Source organism: Diorhabda sublineata, chromosome 6 (genome assembly GCF_026230105.1).
Source record: "Diorhabda sublineata isolate icDioSubl1.1 chromosome 6, icDioSubl1.1, whole genome shotgun sequence".
Classification (NCBI taxonomy): Eukaryota; Metazoa; Arthropoda; class Insecta; order Coleoptera; family Chrysomelidae; genus Diorhabda; species Diorhabda sublineata.
In genome coordinates this window covers 6,805,795-6,811,927 of record NC_079479.1, presented here as the reverse complement: position 1 = coordinate 6,811,927, position 6,133 = coordinate 6,805,795, and positions in this window count along the sequence as shown.

Sequence of the window (6,133 nt, the reverse complement as noted above, 5' to 3'; positions counted from 1 at the left end):
TTTCCCATTAACGTGAAATCAGGCAAATTGATGTCGCAATTGGATATGCATGGAGTTCAATTGTGGACCATTAGTGGGCTTATTTATTATCCACAATTATAGATACTACAAAGCGATCATCTGTTTCTGAACTCGCCCGAATTTTTCTTTAACGGAATCGTCGATTAAAACTTTTGGTACACTAGTCATGATGCTGATTGAGCAAAATGTACACAACGCACTTATTCTGGTTAGTGCTACAGAATGAGCGGACTTAAGGGGTGTGATATCCTTTTTTTACCGGCAATTTGGATGACCAAGGAAATTTGTCGATATCAAAAAAAGTTTGGTTAGCTAAATGTTGTTTGGATGTTCTCAATTGATTCAAACTGCGTTGCAATGACGATGTTTTTTAGTTTGGGAAACAGGATGAAATCTCCAGGCGATATATCCGGTTAGTATGACTTTTCGAAGTCTATACGTCTGTCAAGTACTTGGCGATAGAATACTTGATTTGCTATATGTCCAAGTACATGAAACTCCTTATGAACCACCCTGCAGCTATCAAAGAAGCAAGCAAATGAGCATTTTTTTTATGCGAGCTTTCTCCACCCGTTATAATGCGATCGAGCAACGTAAAATCAATTTCTACTTGTTCCAAACAATCTTCGGATATTTGATGTGGTTTTTACTCGTTTGTAAAGCTTTGAGTAAAATCTACCTGACGAGATGGTTTGTCGATTGATATTTAGCTCTTCTGTTATTATTTGAACCGTCAACTGATTATCTTGGCTGATTAGGGCGCGTACACGCTATGCGCTCGTGTCAGTGCGCACCTAGACCCTTTTAGCTACTCGCGCTTCGTCTCCCAACGCTTTCACGGCCTTCTTTAATCATTGTACCCAACGAAAAACTTGTGCACGGACAATAGAATCATCATTGAATATTCTCAATAGTTCCCCGCAAGTTTTCGTCGTCAAATCGACCTATTTCATCAAAAATTTGGTCGTCACGACTTGGTGGAGATTTGCGAAGGATAACAAAAGCGTGGCAAAAATTGTCTCAATTGTAAGTTTCCGTGAAAAATGTAAAAAGGAATTTTGTCCGTATTTTTTTTGAGAGTCACGGGACGGGCTAAATTTATATGGAATTTCTCGAATATTTACGTGGGCAAATGGTCAACGATCTAACACTCGTAAACATTTATCATTTCATGCAGGATGGAGCTTCCGCCGCACTAGGCGAGTACTTTAATGCTCACTTTTGAGAAGACATAGACAGGCGAGGATTAAGTGGCCCGCAAATCTTGATGGACAGCTTGACATGCTTCGTCGGACCTGCCTCTCCGTTGAGAGATGTTGCCGTAAATGCTTTGATCAAGTTGGCATCAATTTGAATACATACAGAATCCTTTTCTTTCAATAAATCCATTTCGAAGCTGCATTTTTATCTTAATGCAAATTTGTTGCCTGACTTATGCCGACTTCTGTATTTTAAGTTTTGTCTAGATGATGAAAACAATATAAGTAAATTTTTTTCGAAGAATTATATCGATTTTGTTATATTTCGTATGTTTGAAAGCAATGAATATTGTTTTTCAGATCGAAAATGAGAATGAAAAGGCAAGTATCAATGATGTTGCCCTCAGGTGAAGTTGAAATACTTAAGAGAAGCAGTGAATCGGATGTGAAATGGGAATTTCCAGATCTCAGAGCAAAAACGAGTTATGGGTTTAGAAAAATTAGGAGTTCCATTGATATTATGACGATTAAAAAGGATAATGAAGATAACGTCTTCGGTCAACCTACGAAATCCATCACAAAAGCAACACCATCATCTTGTCTAAAAACTTTGAATACCGGCACCAGCATCTCAACGTTAGTAAAAAAATAATATTAACATATCCACTTATACAGGTTGTTCTGATTTTTTCGATTAAAAGTTTCCAATCAAAGGTCAAAGCCGCGTATTGATCTGAGCATTCGTGCACGTAAAATTGCGTAAATAGTGAGTACAATGACATGCAGACGTTACGAGCGCTATCCGTAGCCAGACCACGACTAAACTCGCATACTGTCAAAGGAATCCTCAACAATTTGATACTATTCGGTTCGTTTGAAGCAAAAGTTAATCGAATTAAACCAGTTATTGACAATAATAATACCGAAATCAATGTTGTTGCTTATTTTACTGCTTATCCGGAAGCATCAGTACGTGTTGCCGTAGGAGATCTTGGAGTAGGTAAATCGTCGATTCACCGTATTTTACGAAAACATGATATGCATTTCTATTCTTACAATTTGTGTCAAAATTTAAAACCAACCGATTTTATTGAACGAGTTTGCTGACCTTGACAAGATGAAGAAAAATACATTTTAACAGAAAACATTTAATATCTGGATAACGGTAAGGTTTAGGTATAGGAAAATATACATGAATTTGCCTAATTTTTACCCCTGAATGGAATAAAATAGAAAAAATCGAGTGGTTCTATTCAAAAAAATGAAGAAATTTGATATTTATAAACTTTCAACACTTTTTATACATACCCCGTATAAATGAAAAATTTTCAACATAGATTCAATTACATCTGACCTTGCTAAAAGCAACCAAACAAACTATTTTCATATCTTTAAGTGTATTCCCGTAAAAAAATAATTTATAAGGGTCTGCAAAAGTCAAACTTTTTACAAAAAAATTAATAACTCAAAAAGTGCGCATTATTCGAAAAAAGTTTTTAGACAAAAGTATGCTAAAATTTTACGTAGATTTCAAAAATGTATTAATATACATAATATATAGGGTGTGTGTTCTATTTAAAATAACAAAGTATTTTTCACTATAAGTATTTTGCCATATACAGATAGTTTTAACTCGTCGTTGGACACCCTGTATAATAGAGTGAGTTTCAAATTATTCTATATATCCTATAATACATAGAAACAATTGTTGGGTAATCCCAAGGATACAACACTAGATTTAGAAAAGAGTGGTATTTATGTAATTAGCCCTAATAATTATGACAAGAAGTATGTTGGACAAACTAAGAGATATGTGAATGTTCTGCTTAAAGAACACCCTCATTTAAATTATAGACATAAATAAAGATATGTGACATCATTAAAAAATGTATATAACAATAAAGTATTGAATGCATTTGAAAGTATTGAGATTATCAACTGTAAGAATATTTTTGACAAAGGGCCCATTCCTTACAATCCACTGTACAGGTTATCAGTTAGGGAATGTACTGTGAAATTTCTCTTCGAAGTTATTTTTCTGTTAGAAAGAGTTTCATTGGTGATTAAAATTTAGTATGAATAGGTAGACCAAGTTAATATGTTTCAGTTCATCTTCAGTACTTTAAGACGATAACTTGATTATCGAAACTTGCGCGCCAGGAACTGTAATTAAAAGTGTTGGTGTAGTGGTGGTTTAAACAGTGTGTTCATTATGAATATTAGCATATGTTCCAGAAATTCAAACTTAACTGCATGGATTTTTATTGGTGAATAAAGATTCGATTATCCTACAAATCATATATTCACTTCTAAGTACATTTTTGATCTAAAATACTGTGTTTGTCAATAAGTCACTATTTTAGCCATTTTTCCCTATTTGTCCTTTGTTTTTGAAACAATCTATTATTACATTTACACTAATGCACCATAGTAAAGAGTATTGAATAGAAATATCATAGTCGTATCAATACTTGGTAGAGAAAAATTAAGAATACTCGAAAAAATCCTGCTTACAACGTTATCTGATCAATATACGCGCAATATTATCAAGACAGAAGTAAAAGCGAAATGGTTCAGAAGCTTTGCATGTAATACAACGATTTAAATTCTGGGACATTCCGTATGAGATATTTATATATGTATCGAATCTTTCTATAGCTAACATTAGACATACTTATTTTCAGATTAACCGGTCGACAAGTATCTCTACTTTTGCCTACAGGAAAAGTGGAAACAATTGAACGGCAGTCGGTGTTAAGTTCAGATTGGGATATGCCGAGCCCAAAACTCAACATTAAATCTTCCATTTTAACATCTGTACCATCAGATGAAATTTACAAAAAAAAATTAGCACAAAAAACAAAGCCGGGAGAAGACATTGAAGAACCGAATGTTGAGTTGAAGGAAGAGGAATGTTTAAAAACTGCTAATGAAGAAACAGATGGTCAGATCGAAACTCTATTTCAGTATCCAAGATACTTCAACAATCATTAGTTCAGGTGATACTCGTTATCTTGTCAATTTCCAATGATTTAGTAATATTGTTTATATAAAAACCTGTCTCTTAGTTTATGCACAATAAAAAGTTCAGAACTCTTCCGCGCCTTAACGGTATCTTTTATTTGTCTTCACTTATTGTCTTAGTAGCTGATTTTAACATTGGAATGTTTAGGTACTCATATCGTTCATACTAAGACTGCTGTTCGTTAGCATTATTTCTTACTACAGGGGTCACTCGTGATTAGTGGAGCTAGATCTGGCAACAATGCACCAACAATACCAATTCACCACATCAACAATTGCGAAAAAGCAAAGATATGTCATGAGAATTATATACCCAGTGTTCGTAGTACAGAATTAGTGAAATTCTTGAGTTAGTCAATATTCCTGGATTGATCTTACATTACGAAAATGCATCGTCCACCCTATTCACATGATTTGGTTATGTGTGTTTTCTGATTGTTTTTTAATCTAAAGGAACATTCACATTCATGTTCGATGTTTCACGACATAGGATAATAAATCAATTCATCAATTATTTGAGAGCTTTCTAGAAAATGACTGGTCTTAACAGTTATGAAGACTTTTGTAGCAATTGCATAGCATTGATGTAGGTGGTCATTGACATGATCATAAATCATTTCTCTAAGAAGACTTATAATTTTCTTGTATCTAAATAAATGTTCCAAGACTTGATACAAAAAATTCGGGAATGAGTAGATGATGATGATTGACCTTCCCAACCAATTCACTTATTAGGAAAGATGATTTCCCAAATTAGTTAGAAAGTGGGGAGAGGCACCATCGTACATCCATCGCCTCATGTCTCTGCGAATATTTAGGGGAATATCACATAACATGGGTGAGAAATCATTTAGAAGAAATTCTAAGTATCGCTGACTATTCAGATTATTATTAAAAAATTTGGACCTACTTAATTATTAGATGCCCTCTATTCCTGCTCACACATCAACACACAATTGATGTTGATTCTTTCTTTGAATTGTATTGTGAGGATTTTCGTCTGCCCATAAATGTAAATTGTGGGAATTAATAAAACCGTCACGTGTGAAACCAGCTTCATTAGTAAACAGTACTTTTCTTGTCTTCACTAGGGGAGTTGATATGAGATCGTATGGTAGTTTGTATTGAATTTTAACTTCAAAATATGTATCTAGTTACATCGAGTTACTCACACTTCAATATTTGTTTTTTATAATCAGTACAGTTCATTGGTAAAAAACGTTAAAATCTATGACAGATCATGATTTATGTACCTCTACAAATGGGCATATTCTACTATCGAATAAAATATCTAATTGTTCAACAACAACGTTGATGTTTCTAGAAGTTTCTAAAGGAAGAATGTATATCTTAAGGTAAAAATGGAAACATTTTGCGATTGTGGAAGATTGATATGATTTTCATGTTCTAATCTACACAAAATTAGACCGAAACAATTTATTGTTTTTTAGAATTTCAATTACTTGAAAAAATAAATTCCAATTACAAGGGAACTGAATTACATGAATTAAATAAAAGTTAAGATGACCGCACTTGAAAAGGTAATTATCAGGATCGCCAAACATTCATAATAAAAAACCGCAATTTCTGCAGACATCTGCTACAAAAATAACTGTAGAGTCTGGATTCTTCAACAAAGATAGAAGAACATGCCCACACGTAAAGGAATGTGAAAAGCTCTCAAATACCCTCGAATGTTCTTTCTAGACTGTTATTGAAATTAATACCAGGAGAAATTTTATTCTTATAGTTTTGAAAGCGCGTCTTTAAAGTGAAAACGGCAACTTCTGCATGGGCGGGAGATAGAACAATTCAGAACATTGAGGAAGGATGTGAAATGCCCTCAAATACTCTTGAAGATGTGAACTTTATTTATAGGAGGCAAAGCT